Source organism: Schistocerca nitens, chromosome 3 (genome assembly GCF_023898315.1).
Source record: "Schistocerca nitens isolate TAMUIC-IGC-003100 chromosome 3, iqSchNite1.1, whole genome shotgun sequence".
NCBI classification, from domain to species: Eukaryota; Metazoa; Arthropoda; class Insecta; order Orthoptera; family Acrididae; genus Schistocerca; species Schistocerca nitens.
Window position 1 is genome coordinate 890,473,682 of NC_064616.1, and position 24,332 is coordinate 890,498,013.

The 24,332-nt window shown below is 43.6% G+C and overlaps 1 protein-coding gene across 7 annotated transcripts in view; it reads left to right on the top strand.

Annotated features, from left to right (window-relative positions):
• Positions 1-24,332, top strand: part of LOC126248944 (organic cation transporter protein) — a 308,493-nt gene that overhangs the window by 183,978 nt on the left and 100,183 nt on the right. Inside the window, exon 1 of one of the 7 annotated variants that reach the window (XM_049950467.1) lies at positions 8,866-8,963. The exons of the other annotated variants lie outside the window; for them this stretch is intronic. The gene's annotated coding sequence lies outside the window, so the exon portion shown is untranslated. Of the gene's footprint in view, positions 1-8,865; positions 8,964-24,332 lie in introns of those variants that run through there. 7 annotated transcript variants of the gene reach the window in all.

The window sequence follows — 24,332 nt, forward strand, 5'->3', positions numbered from 1 at the left end:
CCAGTTACCACAAAGACTCATTTATTTATTTATTCATTTAATTGGTATCACGTGACCTGCCATCTAGTGTCTGAGGGAGGAGGTATTTTCTGAATATTAACTTATACTTTAGCATGTTCTTGCAGTGACTATTTGATTCTTCAGTCTTCTAACAAAGCTGAAGCATATGATACTTATTAATACAACTGAATCTAAAATGGAATTAATTTTCACGGTTTTTTGTTTATTATTTGTCTGTTACCTCCATGCCCCTGGCAAGTGGGAGGGTTCAGATGGTGGGGGCGGAAGCTGGTAGCAACCATGGTGCCGCTCTTCAGCCTTTGAATAAAACAATTAAAATGACATCAAACTACATTGAGAGCCGTAAAAACAATGACACGAAACTTGATGATATGTTGCCGATGTGTGTTGTTTTGAACACAGGGAGGTGAGTGTAATGCTGTAACTACTGCGATACCAAACTTCGATTCTGCGAAAGTGCGTCGGTATCAAGGCGCCGCAGATATATTCGTACTATGTTGCGTGCTCATGGAAATTCAAAATCTTTGCTGCGTCATTTCCTGTCCGTCACAAATGTTCCACTCAGACATTCCTATTTTACGTCGTTTTACTCTGTTCCAAGGTGAAGGCGCTGTCATTCTAACGTCGTATTCGAGGCAGTTACGATGCTTTTTATGTTTTTCCCTGCAGGTTTTCCTTTCCGCGCCTCAGGGCAGAAGCGACCAGTCGTCGCTCTGATTGCGCACATTTCTCGGAAGCGGACAATTCTCCTTCACATTACACCTGCAGACCGCCTTAGGGTGACGAAACAACGGGATGATGCTCCCTATGCTTTCTGTTCATGGGAACCTTGTATTTCATTTTTCATTACTTACGCCAAACGCAGGTCTTCATTCGTCATAGGAAAGTACGCTTCCCTTCCCCCTAAGCACACTTAATAAAGATGTCCTCAACCGAAATTTGATTTGATCACTGCAGTGCTTCGCTGGGCGTCGTTCTACTGTAGTTGTTTTGCCCATGCCATCCACCGACCTGTAACATACCCAACAAATTACTGGGGGGACCTACAGTTCAGCATGGACTCGGAACCATAGCGTAACTTGGCGCTGGTATAACTTCACGTTAGTATACTACTGCGAGGACTGAACAAGCGATCACACCCATGCCCGAGGGAGGACTCGAACCTCTTGCTGGAGTGGCCGTGCAGTCCGTGACATGACGCCTCAAACCGCGCGGCCACTCCGCGCGGCCGGCCGCGGTGGTCTCGCGGTTCTAGGCGCGCAGTCCGGAACCGTGCGACCGCTACGGTCGCAGGTTCGAATCCTGCCTCGGGCATGGATGTGTGTGATGTCCTTAGGTTAGTTAGGTTTAAGTAGTTCTAAGTTCTAGGGGACTGATGACCACAGCAGTTGAGTCCCATAGTGCTCAGAGCCATTTGAACCACTCCGCGCGGTTGATCGAACTAAGCACCTTTTATTTAACAGTGTGGAGCGTACTCATCCAGCCGCGATGTTACTGAACTTCGATCAGCTGTAAGGAATATTGTTTTTATTACATATTCAGTGCAGACTGCGAATATTTCGTCCGTTGGTCACAATCACATGTCTCTGTACCCCTGACAGAAGGTATCTCGGAAAAATTGCGCGGTGAAAATGTCTATGTAGGTAAATGCTGCGCTACATAGCCTAATTGTGACGAAATATTCGTATCAGAAGGTTTACATCGAGAAGTGATGACAGACAACGGCAAAAGTATAATACAAGGACCAGTCACATTAATGTGATTCCTACGTATGTTCGACGTCGACGTGAAGTAACCACTCAGAGACGGCACATGGCAGGCACTAGCAGCTCAGGGTATATAAAACGCGTTTGGGAGACGCAGAAAACAGTGCAGTCGTTGCCATAATGCGGAAATTGGAGCGATTTATCTAACTTCCAAAGGGGCAGGATTATTGGCTTTCGGGTCAAGAATGGAAGGATATCCGAAATGTCTGTAAACCGTTCGCGTACCACCATGCTTAACGTACACCGTAAATGGCAAAATGACGCCATACAAACCCGGCGCCGACGCAAGTGTGGTGCACAACGGGCCATAGATGACAGGGAAGGACGACGGCTGCGGAGATGTGTAAGGGCGAATAGATGTGCAACTGTTGAGCGATTGACCACCCAGATGAACCAAGGGCTACCAACAGTAACTCCTCAACGACAGTTCAGCGAATCTTTCTGCGTAATGGCCTAAGCAGTAGGCGCCTGGGTCATGCACCCATGCAGACTGCTGTTCATCAGCGACGAAGGCTGGAATCTACACACTCATACGGCAACTGGACATCCACTTATTGGTGACAGGTGGCCTTTCCAGATGCATCACATTTTATGCTCCATCGGACAGATGGCCGTTGATGTGTATGTCCTTGCAACAATCGACGTAAGTGTCCAGGCCAGAGCAGAAAGCATTATGGTCATGACACTCCTTGGGTGATCTCGTCATTCTGAAAGGCGCAATAATCAAGACAAGTATGCTTCTATCCTTGGGAGCTTGCCCATCCCTTCATGCAGTTGGTTTTCTTCCCCTAGCACGATGGCATCTATCAGAAGGACAATGCAACGTGTCACGTAGCTCATAGTGCACATGCGAGGTTCTAAGAGCACCAGGATGAGTTTACTGTACTCCCCTGGCTTCCAAACTCCCCAGATTTAAACCCAGTCGAGAATCTGTGGGACACCTTGATCGGGCAATTCGTGCCATGAATTCCAAACCTGAAACCCAGCGAAGCTAGGGACAGCATTTGAGTCGGCATGGTTCCACATCCCTGTACCTTTCAGAACCTCATTCACTCTCTTCCTGCACGTCCGCTCTGCAAAAGGTCGTTATTCAGGCTTCTAATAGGTGACCACGTTGTTGTTGTTGTGCTCTTCAGTCCGAAGACTGGTTTGATGCAACTCTCCATGCTACTCTATCTTGTGCAAGCCTCTTTCTCTCCGAGTAACTACTAAAACCAACACGCTTCTGAATCTGCTTACTGTATTGATCTCATGCTCTCCCTCTACGGCTTTTGTCCACCACGCTTCCCTCCAGTACTTCATTGGTGATCCCTTAATGTCTTAGAATGTGTCGTACCAACCGATCCCTTCTTTTACTCAGGTTGTGCCACAAATTTCTTTTCTCCCCAGTTCTATTCAGTACCTCCTCATTAGTTACGTGATCTACCCATTTAATCTTCAGCATTCTTCTGTAACACCACATTTCGAAAGCTTCTATTCTCTTCTTGTCTTAACTGTTTATCATCCATGTTTCACTTCCACACGTGGCTAAACTCCACACAAATACTTTCAGGAAAGACTTCCTGACACTGAAATCTACACTCTATGTTAATAAAATTTCTCTCCTTCAGAGAAGCCTTTCTTGCCATTGCCAGCTTACATTTTATAGCCTCCCTACTTCGACAATCATCAGTTATTTTGTTGCCCAAGTAGCAAAACTCATCTACTGATTCCAATGTCTCATTTCCTAATATAATTCCCTCAGTATCACCTGATTTCATTCGTCTACATTCCATTATCCTCATTTTGCTTTTGTTGATGTTCATCTTATTTCATTCTTTCAAGATACTGTACATCCCATTCAACTGCTGCTCCAAGTCCTTATCTGTCTCTGACATAATTACTATGTCATCCGCAAGCCTAAAGATTTTTATTTCTTCTCCATGGACTTTAATTCCTACTCCTAAATTTTCTTTTGTTTCCTTTACTGCTTCCACAATGTACAGATTGAATAACATCGGCGACAGGCTACATTCCTGTCTCACTCCCTTTACAACCACTGCTTGCCTTTCATGCCCCTCGACTTCTATAATTGCCATCTGGTTTGTGTACAGGCTGTAAATAGCCTTTCGTTTTACCCCTGCTACCCTCAGAATTTCAATTAAAGTACTCTAGTCAAGATTGCCAAAAGCTTTTCTAAGTCTGCAAACGCTATAAATATAGGTTTGCCTTTCCTTAACCAATCTTCTATGAGAAGTCGTAGAGTCAGTATTGCCTCGCATGTTCCTACATTTCTCCGAAATCCAAACTGATCCTCCCCGAGGTCGGGTTCCATCAGTTTCTCCATTTTTCTGTAAATAATTAGTGTTAGTATTTTGCAAACATGACTTATTAAACTCATAGTTCGGTAATTTTCACACTTGTTAGCGCCGTTTTCTTTGGAATTGGAATTATTATATTCTTCTTGAAGTCTGAGGATATTTCGCCTGCCTCATACATTTTGCTCACAAGGTGGAGGAGTTTTGTCGTGGCTGGCTCTCCCAAGGCTATCAGTAGTTCTAACGGAATGTTGTCTACATCCAGGGCCTTGTTTCGGCTTCAGTCTTTCAGTGCTCTGTCAAATTCTTCGCGCAGTATCTTATCTCCCATCTCATCTTCATCTATATCCTCTTCCATTTCTGTAGCGTTGCTTTCAAGTACATCTCCCTTGTACAGATCCTCTATAGACTCCTTCCACCTTTTAGATTTTCCTTCTTTGCTTAGGTCTGGTTTTCCATCTGAGATCTTGACATTCATGCAATGGTTCTTTTTTCTCCTAAGGTCTCTTTAATTTTTTTGGAGGCGGTATCTATCTTTCCCCTAGTGATATATGCTTCTAAAATGGCTCTGAGCACTATGGGACTTAACATCTATGGTCATCAGTCCCCTAGAACTTAGAACTACTTAAACCTAACTAACCTAAGGACATCACACAACACCCAGCCATCACGAGGCAGAGAAAATCCCTGACCCCGCCGGGAATCGAACCCGGGAACCCGGGCGTGGGAAGCGAGAACGCTACCGCACGACCACGAGATGCGGGCTATATGCTTCTAAATCCTTGCATTTGTCCTCTAGCCATTCTTGCTTGGCCATTTTGCACTTCCTATCAATCTAATTTTTTAGCCGTTTGTATTCCTTTTCGCCTGCTTCATATATTGCATTTTTATATTTTCTCCTTTCATAAATTAAATTCAATGTCTCTTGTTACCCACGGAATTCTGTTTACCTACTTTATCCTCTGTTGCCTTCACTATTTCCTCTCTCAAAGTTAGCCATTCTTCTTCTACTGCATTCCTTTCCCCTGTTCTCGTTATTCGTTCCTTAATGCTATCTCCGAAACTCTCTACAACCCCTGAAACCTTCCAGTGTCTGCAGATCTCTTCCACATATACAGCCTTCTTTCAATATTCTTAACAAGTGTTAGCGATGATTAAATTATTCTCTGTGCAAAATTCTATAAGGCGGCTGCCTCTTTCATTCCTTTCCCCCAGTCCATATTCACGTACTATTTTCCCTCTCTTCCTTTTCCCACTACCGAATTCCAGTCCCCCATGACTATCAAATTTTCGTCTCCCTTAACTATCTTAATAATTTCTTTTATCTCATCATACATGTCTTCAATCTCTTCATCATCTGCGGAGCTAGTTGGCCTGTAAACTTGTACTACTGTGGTTGATGTGGTCTTCGTGTCTATCTTGGCTACAATAATATGTTCACTATGCTGTTCATAGTAGTTTCATATTCATTATTAAACCTACTTCTGCATTACCCCTATTTTATCATGTATGTGTAACCCTGTATATACCTGATCAGAAGTTCTGTTCCTTCTCCCACCGAACTTCACTAACTTACACTGTATCTAACTTTAAACTATCCATTTCTCTTTTTAAATTTTCTATCCTACCTACCCGATTAAGAGATCTGACATTCCATACTCCGATCCGTAGAACGCCAAATTTTGTTTCTCTTGATAACGACATCCTCCTGAGAAGCCCCCTCCGGGAGATCCGAATGGGGAATATTTTACCCCCGAAATACTTTACCCATTTAAGCGTACAAGAAAGTGCATGCCCTCGGGAAAAATTACGGCTGTAGTTTCCCCTTGCTTTCTGCCTTTCGCAGTGCCAGCACAGCAAGGCGGTTCTGGTTGATGTTGCAAGGCCAGATCCATCAGTCATACAGACTGTTGCCCCTGCAACTATGAAAAGGCTGCAGCTCCCCTTCAGGAACCACACGTTTGTCTGGCCTCTCAACAGATACCCCTCCATTGTGGTTGTAACTGCGGCAGGGCTATACCAATGGCGAGGTCCAGGGTTCAAGAGGATGGGGGGTGGTCGGTCACATTAATGTGACTGAACTGTGTGTATCACTTTAGAAACTGTGCCATTTATCAATAAATGTCTTTAACACAAAGACAAAAGCGTAGATCGTAATAATAAAGTCGGCGCTAAGCCGGCCGCGGTGGTCTCGCGGTTCTAGGCGCTCAGTCCGGAACCGCGCGACTGCTACGGTCGCAGGTTCGAATCCTGCCTCGGGCATGGATGTGTGTGATGTCCTTAGGTTAGTTAGGTTTAAGTAGTTCTAAGTTCTAGGGGACTGATGACCAAAGATGTTAAGTCCCATAGTGCTCAGAGCCATTTGAACCATTTGAACCAAAGTCGGCGCTAAAGACAAAATTAGAGGGAAAACTGATTATAATTTCATGTTTTACATGAGGCTTTGTTATTATCTCGCCAGTATGTGTATTGCTAGGCACAGATTCCGTCTGCCTGGATACGTAACTCTTCGAAGAAGACTCTACGGCAGCTTGGCAAAGTGCCCATTCTGAATGGTTGCTCATAATTCTTAGAACTTCATGCGTCACAGAAGGTACTGAATCCTGTTTCCTGTGAGAGCTTTGAGCTTGACAGCACGTCGCGAAACAATCAGCCGTCGAATCAACCAGTAACTCTTCTGATAGCAGCAATTAGAGCTTTTAAATTGTGCTTTTGAGATCGTGCTTTAGCTAATTTTTGGCAAACGTTGCTCCATTGTGGCAATGTTACTAGAAAGAAAACTGAGAGAAAGGAATCTACATTACAATTATTGCACCACTTAAGTTTTTTATGTGACTGTCACTAATTTTGTCCAAAAACTCTTGTTCGTTCTACAGTAAGAGTCTAAAACTTCAGTACATAATCAGTATTATAGTTGTGTTTAAATGTATAGAAAAATAGTTCAGATACAGTTATTTTCAATTAACATTTTTATGAGTTCATACTAACAACGCTGGCCGGCCGAAGTGGCCGTGCGGTTAAAGGCGCTGCAGTCTGGAACCGCAAGACCGCTACGGTCGCAGGTTCGAATCCTGCCTCGGGCATGGATGTTTGTGATGTCCTTAGGTTAGTTAGGTTTAACTAGTTCTAAGTTCTAGGGGACTAATGACCTCAGAAGTTGAGTCCCATAGTGCTCAGAGCCATTTGAACCATTTTTTTGAACTAACAACGCTGAAATAAAAAAACATCTGATTGAAGATAGCTTGGCCTCTGTTTTGGAAGCTCGCGTTTCTGCATAGAGACTTCGGAAAGTAAGTTACCCATCGCCTCCCACGCCAAGACAATGCACAACAAGAGTGGCGGATTTGTCAGAAGAGAGTACGGATTCTGGTTTCCTACAAACACATTTGTGCTGTGGTGCCGATAACAGGTGAATCAGTGTGCAAGTAAAGTGACGTGGGAACTGGAAACGTACTCCAAAGTTGAATGGGGTGGGACAGTGCGATTTTCGTGGGCGAAACGTCTAAATTGCACAATGGGGGCGAACCGCGCAATAACCCTGGATTCGGTGTGGGGCGGCGGTGGGGTGGGTGGGCTGCTGTGGCCTGTTGTGGACCACTGTGGGATATGACGGGACGAAGCCTCACCGTCGTTTCTAGGTCTCCGGTTCAATATACAAAATACACAATGCTGAAAAATAGTGTCATGCATACGCGTAACTTTGAAATATAGTACAACATTCAGTAGAAGTTATTTGTGCTGGCGTGAAATGAAATGAAATAATCGTATGGCATTGTTGGCCGGGAGGCTCCATTCGGGGAAGTTCGGCCGCCAAGTGCAAGTCTTACTTCAGTCGACGCCACATTGGGTGACTTGCGCGCCGGTGATGAGAATGAAATGATGATAAGAACAACACAACACCCAGTCCCCGAACGGAGAAAATTTCCAACCCAGCCGGGAATCGAACCGGGGCGCGCTGCGTGGGAGGCAAGCACGTTACCACTCAGCTAAGCAGGTGGACGTTGTGCTGGCGTAATAATGTGTAACTTACTTTGTAAGGTTCTTCGTCGGTTCATATCTTCTGGAAACGTGTTTTTCATTGATATAGAGTTCCCAAAGACCACCATCGTCAGGTTCTCCAGCCACAGATGACAGAAGTTTTCGTCATTGCACCCATTCTGATGAGCGACTCACGAGCTAAACGTAATAGGAGTACTGTGTAGCCTTAATACCTACTGCGACCCCAACATGAAACAACTGGACAAAATAATATACAGAACACAAAAAGCAACCAACAGCTTTTTCCCGGATGGAACAATTCAGAAATTATCTGTGCTGTTTTACGAAGGTCATAGTAAAATGGTAACATATTTCGTCAAAAGTACTCTTCATGGTTCTTGAAAACAGACTTTCATTGATATGTAAGTGAATGTAAATTTTATCAGCGCATACTGCTGGCGAAAACTTCTCGGGATTCTACCCGGGTGGCTGCGTTGAAATTCCGCGAAGTTTCCATGAGTGTCGCTTTCATCATCTTCTGACGAAGTGTCGAGTTCCGAGGGCGTCCCATATAGCGTATACCTAATATTCGGCATAGAATCCTGCACTAGCAGCTATACACAGAGACGGTGCCCTGCAGCTGACGCTTCGGGAGTCTGGACAAGACTGAATGTGCCGAGAGTCGAACGGCGGTCCGTCCTCTGCTCTCCCCCCCCCCCCCCCAACCCCGCCACGGGACGCACGGAGAAGACGGAGGTGGGGGGCAGAGAGAAGCTGCCGCCGCTTAGGTATATACGCCAGCGCAATCTCGACACTTCGCCAGGTTATGAAGCGAGTGACACTCATCGGCAACGCAGCCATCCGGATGGAGGCCCTACAAAATTTCATCAGTCATTGATATGTAAGTTTAAAAAATGTATGGTGGTATTTAAGCGTTTTTTAGTTTATTTTCTATTACAGTCTAATGGACTGTAAACAGCGATATCAGAAAGGGGCCCTGGCTCCGCTGTAAAAATCATGGGAAAGTCTTTGGTCATATATTTATCGAAGGGACCGTCCCAGTATTTGAATAATGATAACAAAACCAGCGGCTGTATTTGAATCTAACATCGCTTATTCTTTTTAACACATGCTACCAGTTCCGACACCACATGGCAGCATAATCGACGTTAGATTTAAATATAGCAGCTGGTTTTGTTACCATTATTCAAGTACTACGCTTACGGCTACAGTCCCACTTTTGTTGATGGATTACTAGAGAGTCGTCCCAGTATTCGTTGGTTTGAACTGGTTTAAGGAAACCATGGTAAACAGTACCCAGAATGCTTGGGCCAAAATTTTATACAGAGTCTCTTAACCCTTCGTGCTCAGTTTGGGATTCGCATAAAGACGATGAAAAAGGAAAGGAGCTTCAGTAAACACATTATCACTCTCCTTTCATAATCGTAGTTTCAGGAATTCTTCATTAAGATGTGTGTTTACTACCATAAGAAAGTGGCGCAACTCATAATCTGTAAGCTTATTTATACGCGAGATTGCTACCGAGTTTATGGCGACGGTGCACTGCTTATTTGTGGCAAATAGCCAGCAAATTTAAATTCCAGATGATCGACACCTATGTCTGTCTGTATACTCCCAAAGCCATCTTGCGGATAGTATCTCCTATGCCGCCATTATTTCCTCCCTTTCAAGCTCCATTTGCGCAGAAAGAACGACTGTGTGTAAGCCATCGCTTTAGTTGGAAATTTTCCATCATGATAACTTCTGAAGATTTATATAGAAGTAATAGGAACGACTGTTCTCATAATTTTAACTAGAAGCGTCTCTGTAATACTCATCTGCTTGATACTGTTGCGCTTCCTGAACGAAACGGCGACAAAACACTCTACTCTTTAGTGGATAATTTCTGTTCAAAAATGGCTCTGAGCACTATGGGACTCAACTGCTGAGGTCATTAGTCCCCTAGAACTTAGAACTAGTTAAACCTAACTAACCTAAGGACATCACAAACATCCATGCCCGAGGCAGGATTCGAACCTGCGACCGTAGCGGTCTTGCGGTTCCAGACTGCAGCGCCTTTAACCGCACGGCCACTTCGGCCGGCTGATAATTTCTGTCTTGCTTATTAATATTACCTACTAGGTCGCACACTAACGAGCAATACTTACGAATTTTTCTACGAAGACTTTGTAAGTTACCTCGATAGGTGAACTTCATTCCCTTGGTATTTTTCCAGCAAATCACAATGGGCACATATCTTTCCTCTAATTATTAAGGATAAGAGACTTTAAATCGTTCTGAATCCTTATTCTTAGATTGCTAACAATAGCGACTGTTTCCAGTGACTGATCACCAGTCGTGTAATCAAATCAGGGGTTCGGCCTAGTGTTGTGCAGTACGTTACCTTATTTTATGCCGATAGTTCAACTGCCAGTTGCTACACCGAGAGTCGATGGTCTGCAAGTCTTCCTGCGTTTTGCTTAGCTGCCTGGCGATGTCTTCACTATATACAACAGTATCATCAGGATTCTGTAAATCACTGTAAAGTACATGTCACGGGGTACTTTTCAATGTATCGAATATCAAGGTTTTTTCCGTTCTGCTCATAGATGGAGAATGGAAAGATGCATGTACAGCTGGGGAGCGGTATACTGAAGAATATATGCAGATTCGATTACGAAAACTGGTTCGCTGATTTTCTAAGTACGTTTTCGTGAGATATTAAACTGCCAGCTGATATTCTTCAACATTTCTACATCTACATCTACATCCATACTCCGCAAGCCACCTGACGGTGTGTGGCGGAGGGTACCCTGAGTACCTCTATCGGTTCTCCCTTCTATTCCAGTCTCGTATTGTTCGTGGAAGGAAGGATTGTCGGTATGCTTCTGTGTGGGCTCTAATCTCTCTGATCTTATCCTCATGGTCTCTTCGCGAGATATACGTAGGAGGGAGCAATATACTGCTTGACTCTTCGGTGAAGGTATGTTCTCGAAACTTTAACAAAAGCCCGTACCGAGCTACTGAGCGTCTCTCCTGCAGAGTCTTCCACTGGAGTTTATCTATCATCTCCGTAACGCTTTCGCGAATACTAAATGATCCTGTAACGAAGCGCGCTGCTCTCCGCTGGATCCTCTCTCTCTCTTCTATCAACCCTATCTGGTACGGATCCCACACTGCTGAGCAGTATTCAAGCAGTGGGCGAACAAGCGTACTGTAACCTACTTCCTTTGTTTTCGGATTGCATTTCCTTAGGATTCCTCCAATGAATCTCAGTCTGACATCTGCTTTACCGACGATCAACTTTATGTGATCATTCCATTTTAAATCACTCCTAATGCGTACTCCCAGATAATTTATGGAATTAACTGCTTCCAGTTGCTGACCGGCTATTTTGTAGCTAAATGATTAGGGATCTATCTTTCTATGTATTCGCAGCACATTACACTTGTCTACATTGAGATTCAATTGCCATTCCCTGCACCATGCGTCAATTCGCTGCAGATCCTTCTGCATTTCAGTACAATTTTCCATTGTTACAACCTCACGATACACCACAGCATCATCTGCAAAAAGTCTCAGTGAACTTCCGATGTCATCCACCAGGTCATTAATGTATATTGTGAATAGCAACGGTCCTATGACACTCCCCTGCGGCACACCTGAAATCACTCTTACTTCGGAAGACTTCTCTCCATTGAGAATGACATGCTGCGTTCTGTTATCTAGGAACTCCTCAATCCAATCACACAATTGGTCTGATAGTCCATATGCTTTTACTTTGTTCATTAAACGACTGTGGGGAACTGTATCGAACGCCTTGCGAAAGTCAAGAAACACGGCATCTACCTGTGAACCCGTGTCTATGGCCCTCTGAGTCTCGTGGACGAATAGCGCGAGCTGGGTTTCACACGACCGTCTTTTTCGAAACCCATGCTGGTTCCTACAGAGTAGATTTCTAGTCTCCAGAAAAGTCATTATACTCGAACATAATACGTGTTCCAAAATTCTACAACTGATCGACGTTAGAGATATAGGTCTATAGTTCTGCACATCTGTTCGACGTCCCTTCTTGAAAAGGGGGATGACCTGTGCCCTTTTCCAATCCTTTGGAACGCTACGCTCTTCTAGAGACCTACGGTACACCGCTGCAGGAAGGGGGGCAAGTTCCTTCGCGTACTCTGTGTAACCTCTTTTGAGCGATTTTAGTTGTTTCTCTATCCCTCTGTCGTCTATTTAGATATCTACCATGTTGTCATCTGTGCGACAATCTAGAGAAGGAACTACAGTGCAGTCTTCCTCTGTGAAACAGCTTTGGAAAAAGACATTTAGTATTTCGGCCTTTAGTCTGTCATCCTCTGTTTCAGTACCATTTTGGTCACAGAGTGTCTGGACATTTTGTTTTGATCCACCTACTACTTTGACATAAGACCAAAATTTCTTAGGTTTTTCTGCCAAGTCAGTAAATAGAACTTTACTTTCGAATTCATTGAACGCCTCTCGCATAGCCCTCCTAACACTACATTTCGCTTCGCGTAATTTTTGTTTGTCTGCAAGGCTTTGGCTATGTTTATGTTTGCCGTGAAGTTCCCTTTGCTTCCGCAGCAGTTTTCTAACTCGGTTGTTGTACCACGGTGGGTCTTTTCCATCTCTTACGATCTTGCTTGGCACATACTCATCTAACGCATATTGTACGATGGTTTTGAACTTTGTCCACTGATCCTCAACGCTATCTGTACTTGAGACAAAACTTTTGTGTTGAGCCGTCAGGTACTCTGTAATCTGCTCTTTGTCACTTTTACCTGTTCTGCAAAACAAACAATCCTATTACAATTATTCATCCTTTACGTGTGCTCTATTTCCACTGTTAATGCGAAACTTCGTGTGGATACTACACTCTTGATCAGTACTCTCTTACTCGCGGTTTTCCCTTTTAGTGTAAAACTGCAAGTGGATACCACACACTCAGCAGTATTCCATAATAGGCTGTGCGGGTGTTTCATAAGCAGTCTCTCTGAAAACAGACTACAGTTTCTCAGCATCCTAGTAACGAGTCTTACCTTGGCGTATGCCATATCTGTGGCCCGTCTCATGTGATCCTCTCGCGTCATATTACTCAAACGCATCCATTTGTAATTCGAGGCGAATCTTGCACATGTCCAGTAAGATTAAAATTCGTAGATTCCTATGGGCACGACACTCTAATCTTGCAGTTTGTCGTCCACTAACTGCTGACTGCTGCTGCTGATTATGGGTTTAAGGATACTTAACATCTAAGGTTATCAGTCACCTATTCATCACCACGACTGGATCAGTGTACCGTATCAGTCTGCATCTAGAGCAAATCCTATGTGCATGTGGGAGAACGTTTCCTAAACGTTTCTGTAGCGTGTATCTGACGCTGGTCTTGGGTACAAGTCCGGTATTCACCCATGGCATGTATCGGAACTGCCTAAATCCACATGCAGACTGGCCGGCTCACCTGCTCTCGTCGTAAATCCGTGAAGCCTATTCGATGCGGGTCAGGTTCGCCTCCCCCTGTCTCGGAAGCGGAGCGTTAACGCACTCGGTTAACCATGCAGGTCGTCCACTAATTGACCTCCACGACCTTAAGAAGGAGATAATTGTCAACAGGACCAGCATACGACGGAACAAATGTCGGAGGATCTCGTAGCTAAATCTTCGAAGTCTTCAAAGAACCGTTTCTGCTGACGTGGAGATCCGTACAACCGCCAATACACATTAGTTCCCCCACGATGACGGAACAGTGTGGGCTTCTTCCGTGTTTGACGGTATGCCAGAAGTAATCGCATTGGTTTCCAGGTTACATCCAAAATTTCGTCTCGGCTTCATGGGGCGTGTCTTTAACCACGTCGTTCCTTCTACTATTATCTTCTGACACTGCGATATTGTAGTGCTAATAAGGAGCTCTGTGCCACTATGTACATACAGGACAATTTCATTAAGACGACTGTGGATATTTTGGGTTGATATTCTGCAAAACGCGTTTTACTTGGCTTGGTAAAATTGATCAACGAACGAGTTATCACACTCATCAATCGTTATTCTTAATTCATAAAAACTCTTTTGAATCAATATTGTTAAATATAATATAGGTAATCACTAATAATACGTGTTCTCATTGGGTATCTGCAAAATTTTGACGCCTTAGAACGATTTCCTTCAATCAAAAAGATGGAGTAATTAATTGTGGCGCTTCAAATTTATTTTTTAAAAATAAATACAACAGGGAAAATGAGGTGCTGTTCGTCACTTATAACATAGTATTAATCAAATTTCACGCAACAAGTGCAAGTTTAAACATAGTCATATTTATCTTGAAGTTAATGGCTTGTCAGATCATTAAGCACAGCTAGACTCTTTACATGACTTGTCTTCACATACAGTTCTGAAACACTTAAAGAAAGCAGTGAGGCTGATTAATTAGAAAGCAATGAAAAATGTTGGCTGAGATGAAATTTACAATGAGTCAAAAGCCATCTCTGATTTCGACATATTTGCTAATAACCAGCTGCCCGATTTTGGTAAGTTTCCCCAAAAAATAATTAAATTAAATAGTAGGAAATTGTCAAGAAATCTTAAGATCAGAATAGGTACCTGGTGATCTTCAGAGTGAGTATGGGCACCTTTAAAATACCGTGCACGAGTAATGAAATTATTCATTTTTGTCAAAAAGCCATGAATGTGGATGAAATGCGGTCATTTTCATATCAGTATTAGAAGGAAAAAGTATCTGCTGCATTACCTCCTAGTGAATCTAGCTTTTGCACAGAAAGGAGTAAAATACAGTCATAAAACTCTTTTAGCAGCCCACTTACGGAAATAAAATATCTTATAGACAGCAGAGGCAATGACATTTTCAGATAAGAGGTATGTCTCTTTAACGACATCTTCTATAAAAAGAAATAGAATTCTTGACTAGAAATACGTTGTTGAAATGAACAAGATGCAGTGATATGTATACTAATTAAATGTGTGCAATGTTTTCTATATCATTTAGTCTACATAATAACATTATCGTAAATATGGTGGATGGAATACGTAAATAAACTCTACTAAATTGCCCCTTATTCTACGTGGGCTGTGAGTGCAGTGGAACAATCTTCTTTTGTGGTATTTTTTTTATAGATGACCTTTCCCTGATTTTCTACGAATGCCTCCGATTGTTTGATAGTGAGTCCACAATTGTGAATTCATACTCGAGGTGCTACAATGGCTTTTCTTAGCTCACTTTGTGACTCATCAGCTTCTATGACACCAATAGCTGGGCATACCCCAGATCTCAGTAAATCACCTTGAAAATACATATCATGACTTTCTTAGCTTGTATCGAAATGACATCAGCAACCCCTGGGGACCCAGCACTTAGGAAATATCCTCATCTAGCAGTCTGGCATCTATGATAAAATACCAATAAATAAAGACAATTTTTTCTGCTCCATTGACTGACAGTTCACGTTCAACAACGACATGCCTTTCAGAACATTTTATTATGAGTTCCTCGTTTCCCGGGGAAACGAGGGAGAAATGAGAGGAGTGATTAATTTTCTGTACTCTGAGGGCACTAAGGCTACGGAGATTATTCGCAGAATGCAGCTGCAGTATGGTGATAGCTTTCATGATCGACGAAAAATTTGCAAGTGGTTGCTTTAAAAGTAGACATGTATGTATTTGCGACGACAAGAGTTCGGGTAGGCCGTCCACTTCAGGAACGGACAGAGGGACATCGAGGCAGCTGGGCGAATTATTCTTGATGGTCAACTGAGCACAAATTACACATTATCCAGATTTCAGCATTTGAAATCCTCCATGAATATCTACATTATCGCAAAGTTGTGCTTAATGAGTACCACTTTAACTGACAGACAGACACAAACAGGAACACAAGATCGTATTCACATTTGCGAACATGACACTCCAGATACACAATGTAGTAGTGACAATGAAAATTTGTGCCGGACCGGGAATCGAACCCGGATCTCCCACTTTACGTGAGCAGCCACCTTAACTGTTCCGGCTTCCCGAGCACGCTCCCCGGACAGACCCAAACGTCCATATGTCAGCGTTTTAGCTGCATCCTATACTCGCATAGATACTGTGAATGTTGTACAGGGGGAGACGTATGAGGAAAGTCGCGGCCTTGTTTTAGGAATGAAAAACCATGTTGCAGTGCCTGTGTTCTTTCGCTATACTTTGTTAAGTCCTTCAGCGGTTAAGGCGAGCGCTCGCGTAAAGCGTGTAATTCGGGATCGAGTCCCGGTCCGGCATAAATTTTCATTGTCACCAATACATTGTGCAGGTAAAGTTTCGCCATATTCACAAATGCCACTATGATTCTTGTATTTCACATAACCGACCTTCGCAACAATGCCTGTTCCCTCAGGCATGCGTGTATGTCTGAATGGCATTGCAGAGTACGTCGAAGCAACACATGCACTGCAATATGGTAGAAACAGGAACGTTTGGAAATGTAGCGCATTTCTAAGAGAAAGGAGAAGTCTTTATTACTCACATATCAACCGTTGATGACACGTGAGTACATCGTTACGAATCAGAGTAAGCGACAGAGCATCCGATGGAAACATCTATCTCTACCTACAGATAAATCTTAAACGACCGAGCTTCGGCAGAAAAGTTGATGATGACAATGTTCCGGGAGGCTAAAGGACCACTGCTAGTTCTAAAACCGTCGGCACACTGACCGTGCATCCATACGTCGAGTGTTGAGCGTGCCGAGTTTCTGACGTCATAGCGTGTAATAGCACGATGGAGGGTCTTTCCGAAAGTGTAGAGCACTATCTATCACGTCAGATATTCTGAACGTGCTTTTGAACGCTGTCCCGCCATCTCCTTGCAGAACAGAGTTGTGAGACGCCATATTGGCATTCAATTTCAGCCCCTATGTATACAGGGTGGTCTATTCATCGTGACATGGGCCAAATATCTCACGAAATAAGCGTCAAACGAAAAAACTACAAAGTACGAAACTTGTCTAGCTTGAAGGGGGAAACCAGATGGCACTATGGTTGGCCCGCTAGATGGCGCTGCCATAGGTCAAACGGATATCAACTGCGTTTTTTTAAAAATAGGAACCCACATTTTTTATTACATATTCGTGTAGTACGTAAAGAAATATCAATGTTTTAGTTGGACCACTTTTTTCGCCTTGTGATAGATGGTGCTGTAATAGGCACAAACATATGGCTCACAATTTTAGACGAACAGTTGGTAACAGGTAGGTTTTCTAAATTAAAATACAGAACGTAGGTACGTTCAAACATTTTATTTCGGTTGTTCCAATGTGATACATGTACCTTTGAACTTGTCGTTTCTGAGAACTCATGCTGTTACAGCGTGATTACCTGTAAATACCACATTAATGCAATAAATGCTCAAAATGATGTCCGTGAACCTCAATGCATTTGGCAATACGTGTAACGACATTCCTCTCAACAGCGAGTAGTTCGCCTTCCGTAATGTTCGCACATGCATTGACATTGCGCTGACCCATGTCGTCGGGCGTTGTCGGTGGATCACGATAGCAAATATCATTCAGCTTTCCACACAGAAAGAAATCCGGGGACGTCAGACCCGGTGAACGTGCGGGTCATGGCATGGTGCTTCGACGACCAATCCACCTGTCATGAAATATGCTATTCAGTACCGCTTCAACCGCACGCGAGCTATGTAACGGACATCCATCATGTTGGAAGTACATCGCCATTCTGCCATGCAGTGAAACATCTTGTAGTAACATCGGTAGAACATTACGTAGGAAATCAGCATACATTGCACCATTTAGATTGCCATCGATAAAATGGGGGCCAATTATGCTTCCTCCCATAATGCCGCACCATACATTAACCCGCCAAGGTCGCTGATGTTCCACTTGTCGCAGCCATCTTGGATTTTCCGTTGCCCAATAGTGCATATTATGCCGGTTTACGTTACCGCTGTTGGTGAATGACGCTTCGTCGCTAAATAGAACGCGTGCAAAAAAAATCTGTCATCGTCCCGTAATTTCTCTTGTGCCCAGTGGCAGAACTGTACACGACGTTCAAAGTCGTCGCCATGCAATTCCTGGTGCATAGAAATATGGTACGGGTGCAATCGATGTTGATGTAGCATTCTCAACAGCGACGTTCTTGAGATTCCCGATTCTCGCGCAATTTGTCTGCTACTGATGTGCGGATTAGCCGCGACAGCAGCTAAAACACCTACTTGGGCATCATCATTTGTTGCAGGTCGTGGTTGACGTTTCACATGTGGCTGAACACTTCCTGTTTCCTTAACTATCCGGCGAACGGTCCGGACACTTGGATGATGTCGTCCAGGATACCGAGCAGCATACATAGCACACGCCCGTTGGGCATTTTGATCACAACAGCCATACATCAACACGATATCGACCTATTCCGCAATTGGTAAACGGTCCATTTTAACACGGGTAATGTATCACGAAGCAAATACCGTCCGCACTGATGGAATGTTACGTGATACCACGTACTTATACGTTTGTGACTATTACAGCGCCATCTGTCACAAAGCGAAAAAAGTGGTCCGACTAAAACATTCATATTTCTTTATGTACTACACGAATATGTAATAAAATGCGGGTTCCTATTTAAAAAAAAACACTTGATAGCCGTTTGACCTATGGCAGCGCCATCTAGAGGGGGCAATCATAGCGCCATCTGGTTTCCCCCTTCAAGCTAGACGAGTTTCGTTCTTTGCAGTTTTTTTGTTTGATGCTTATTTCGTGAGATATTTGGCCCGATCAGTATCAATGGACCACCCTGTATATGCCGTTTCTGAGCACCAGAAAATTGAAGATCTCTTGAAAACTGAAGTGTGATTCGTTGTAATAAAATGACGAGAAACGTCATATTCGTGGTAAAAGAATTATTGTATCTTGTGTTTTATGAGAGTATGCCATTTGAAGGCAATGACACATTGAGGATCCATCAAGAACGTGTTGTTCTTGGTACAATTTGTTATGATTAAATTTCAGTTAGTAATATAGCTATGATCAAAGCTTTCATGGGGTGGTAAGACGCTAGACATGGTCGCAACTGATTTGAAGTCGGTTTAGCGTCTGCCGGCACGGTAGCTCAGCATGTACTGCCGGCACGGTAGCTCAGCGTGTTCGGTCAGAGGGTTTAGATACTCTCTGTAATAAAAAAACTGAGTGAACGGATCAACGAACAACGTTAACGAGTGTCATCGGACGCCCGCCATGAACAAAGTCAACGAACAATATAGAACAAAATGAGATTTAAAAAAAAAAAAGCGTGTTCGGTCAGAGGGCTGATTGTCCTCTGTAATAAAACAACTGAGTAAAGGAATCAGTTCTCACCGACGTCTGAGTGATAATCATGTTTTTGGTCCGATGAAGGCGTACCTTCGTTAAGCCAAGTTTTTGTCGAATGACGAGATTGGTGGAGGCCTTGCAAAAGTTGTTGGGCACGATGCCAGGACGGAAATACGATGCTTTGCAAGATATTGACTAAGTGCATAGAAGTTGAGGTGTATTGTCTCGAAAATTATGTTATTTGCAATGCTCTTTTCCCAATGAAAAGTTTCTTTCTAAAAATTTACCTTTACTTTTTGACTTCGTAGCTGACATGTCTAATGGAGAGGCACGACCTTCTTCCTCCTGATACAATAACACTGTGTCTTCCGTGTTGTCAGCAAATCCTCCTCATGATGAAGATGTCTCGAATACGCTTCTAAATGTTTTGACCAGTGTATATTTTCTGAAGCTTCGTATGCCCACAGAACAGTTTGCGAAGAAGCCACGGTTAAGTTCTATTTCCGTGTCTCACACATGTCAGCAAACGGTAAGCGCAAATCATCGCCTACAGCCACTTCTCGTGGTTAGGTGTAATAGTAATCCAAAAATTTTTGTATCAAGAAATGGCAACTGGATTCGAAAGAAGTTTTGTTAACGTTTCGATACATGTGAATAAAAGAAATTAGTCGTGTTCTGTACCAACAGACACGCTAGCAGTCATGTAGCCTACATCGAGCTACGGATCTCTATAATCAAACTCATGCTACGCAGCTCAATCAGTGTTACTCTTGTCCTATCGTGTAATGGAAAAGATAAACTCTATGAACGCTTCATTCATATACACAAAATCCGACTTCATGTAGTCCCTAAGCGAAAGATGTGCTCGAGACGTCACTCCTATGAGAGTCTATACGCCCGGGTTCCCGGGTTCGATTCCCGGCGGGGTCAGGGATTTTCTCTGCCTCGTGATGACTGGGTGTTGTGTGCTGTCCTTAGGTTAGTTAGGTTTAAGTAGTTCTATGTTCTATGGGACTGATGACCATCGATGTTAAGTCCCATAGTGCTCAGAGCCATTTGAACCATTTTTTAGAGTCTATACAGAAAACTTTATGCAATTTCATGTGTCGTGTTTCTTGAGAGGTATATCGCCCACTTGACAACGTTTCCTACTTGGTATCACTAAGCAGTTGGTTGACGCTCTCTAGCTAACTAAACGCAACACTAGCTTTTTTGAAGGCATTCTCAATCACCTTATGATTTTATGTATGTAAGGTTATGTGATCTGAACACTCAGCAGCGTGATTATTAGCAGTTCTCTTGGGAAAGATTTTCTGTAGATCGCAAACGCAGGAACAGCATATAAGAATAAATACAAAAAAGTACCTCATAAAGGGTCAACGTCGCCGGTTGGCTGTACCTTCTTGGAATTCTTCACATAAACCTGAGTTCTGTCACTTCGAATCACTTTAATAATGCAGATGAAAACTTCTTGTCCTGCACGTGGTCGAACATTTACTTGAAATGTCGACTTATCTACTGTTCGCTATACCGGGAAAAAAATTCCTTTCCCTTCAGATATTTATCCGGTTTTTTCTAGATTCATGACGATTCAGTACCTGTGAGCATCGCACAGGAATGTAACTTCAAATCCTGCGATTAATATAATTTGGCATAATTACGCGAAATCAAATAATCACTTTCCTGCCGCTCTCACAAATTCACGCATACGTGTAGTGGAGGAAATAGGCACCTCACGCCGCTCCACAAATGTCCCATTTGCTACCGGCCAGGGAATTTGGCAGCCACATGACGTAAATATCTTGAAAGCCTGATCCCCTACGTCAATGAACCTTATCTTGCTATAACTGTCTCCTGGATACATAACAACGAAAGATAGGGTAATGGGACAACACGATGTTTTCAACTTGAACACTTCAGTCACTGACCCTTTGCAGCTGACAAATGGCGATTATAAGCCGTGGACTTCTAGGCAATGACACCAATAGCAGAATACCTGACTACACTTACCTGAAATTATTCAAACTTCACAGTTGTCATTCATGGCGAAACAAATTCCCATTTTTTAATAAGAAACAAAATGTCTACATTTTTCCTATTTTTCTGCTTACAACTCAACAAACGCCAGGAAATATGCTGCAGTATTACTGGCGTATCATTCAAAGATATCTATATTGCAGAGTCTCTTGTGTTAGGCGTTAGAGACTCCTTGCATTCCGGCACACACTCACGAGCCAAAACATTATGATTACCTGTTTACTAGCAAGTTTATCCAACTTTGGAATGTAATACAGAGGGTATTTTGCGTGCCGTGGACTCGACAAGTCCTTGGTAGGTTTCCAGAGGTACGTGGCACCAGATGCCTACGCACAGGTCACAGAACTCCCGTAAATTACAGACCGGTGATTTCAGGGTGCGCTACTGGCGCCCAACAGCTTTCTAGATGTGTCACACCGAGCTTCTATCAGGCGAATTTAGTTGCCAAGATATGAACGAATGTTCGCTATCACGCTCCACAAGCCACTCTTGCACGATTCCGCCCTTGTGACATGGCCAGTTCTCCAGATGGAAGATACCATCGCCATTGGGGAAGGCTCAAATGGTTCAAATGACTCTAAGCACTATGGGACTTAACATCGGAGGTCATCAGTCCCCTACACTTAGAACTACTTAAACCTAACTAACCTAAGGACATGACACACATCCATGCCCGAGGCAGGATTCGAACCTGCGACCGTAGCAGCAGCGCGGTTCGGAACTGAAGCGCCTAGAACCGCTCGGCCACGACGGCCGGCGTCGGGGAAGACATGAACATGATGGGAATGCAGGCGGTGCGCAATAATGTTCATATAATCCACTGCTGACATGATGTCATCGACTACTACCCCGGGTCTTGTGGAAGACCAGGTGAATGTTCCCCATAACATAATACTGGACCAACCGGCCTGCGTCTATGACGCAGTGCATGTTTCGAGCAACCGTTGGCTTGGATTATGGCGTATCTGGACGCAACGACCTACTGTAACAATAAACGTGATTCTTCCAAGCAGGCGACATCTTTACATTGATCCACCGGCCAATCTGGGACCTGTGTCCACTGCAGTTGTACCTGACGATGTCGTTGGGTCAACGTGGGAACACATATGCGTTATCTGCTGCAAAGCCAAGCGTTAAACAATATTAAAATTAACTGTGCTGGGAAACACTTGTGCCTGCATCAGCACTGTCCTCTGTCATCAGTTATGTCACAGATTGCCACTTATTCTCCTTTAGGGAGAGGGCAAGCGTACAACCTCTACATTCTGCGACGAGGCGTGGACGTCCAACACCTTGTCGCCTCCTCGTTGTGTTACAGCCCTTCAGCCACATTTCATAGATGCTCATAACAGCAGTACGAGAACAGCCTACCAGCTCTGCCGTTTCTGTGATGCTCGTTCCCAAAAACCGGTCAATAACAGTCTAGCCTTTATCAAAACATCTAATGTCACGGAATTTCCCCAATAGCGTCCCTGGAATTACTGCCCCCTCGTCTCTGCTCCGCTTATATATGTAGTTTCCCTGAATTATCACGCCCCGCAACGCCAACAGACAGCATTCAGTCTCGCGGTCAGCAACCCCAAAAGTATGTACGTAGACCTTCTCGACGTGTGCTGCTGATAAAACGTTCTTTGGCTTCCATGCGGGTGGTTGTGCTGAAATACCGCAACGTTTCAATGTTACTCTCATCAGCTTCTAGCGAAGTGTCGAGGATGCGCGGGTGTACTATACAGGTTGAGTGACTAACTATTGCCACCTAGAGTAACTCCGAAAGTATGACAGTAGCTGAAACGTTTGTGGGACAAAAGTTGCATGAGACAACGGAGGCCATAATATGACGTTGGTTTTTTGTTGCTAGGTGGGGTAGCGTCAGAGATATGAAGGTCAACTTTGTTTTTCTAAACGGGATGCTATACTTATGGTACTTATTTTCTGATAGCGGCTATCGAGATGAATCCAATGATGTGTAACAGTAAGGTCTTTGAAGGTCAACAAAGGTCAAAAAGGTGGCATGAACGTCCATTTACAGAAGGTGTTCGATGTGATCACCATTGGTATCAATGCAGTGCTGCAATCTTCTTATCATGGATTGAGTGGTATTCCTTATCAAATCGGCACTTATCGAAACACATGCTCTGACAATTCTCTCTCGTATATCTTGCAAATAGTAAATATTCGCCGGATACGGCGTATCCATCTAACGTGACATTGACATGTAAATACCATTCGGCAGTTTCACAATACAACACTAATAGGAACGGTAAGACTAGTATCGTCGAATCAAGTAAATGTGAATGATGTAATCCTTCGGAGAACAAGTCTATGTGCTTTTCATTTACGGTGAATGAAAACGAAATTCAGTATGAGTTAGAGACTTATACACTGAAAGATATCCTCAACGTACTCACCCTACACGTCGTACATTTAAATATGTGTATGATAAATTGAGAACAACTTGATCTTTAGCGCATTGGAAACATATCTGGCAAAGGAAAGTTACTAACGAGGAAACGGAAATTGGTTCAAATGGCTCTAAGCACTTATGGGACTTAACATCTGAGGTTGAGATGTGGAATGCCTTTACAATGCACACAGTGACTTGCCCCCTCTCATATTTATATCGTACTCTGAGTAATTCGATTTGGGAAAATATAGCCGAGTATAGTCAATACAGGGCTAGTATTGAGAATTCAGGAGATATGAATATTTTTCTCTCTAATTGCTTGCGGTGAAAAGTTGCTATTCCTTCACACGCGGACTTCCCACACAGCGTCTCTCGTCACCCGGGTGGTAAGGTGACAGGTGGGTTCTGCTGATCTTGAAAGGGTTATGCCGACGGGTGTGAGGGAGCCGAGTGGATGCTTTCCAGATGCCGACATTGTCATGAGAGTGGGGGCGACA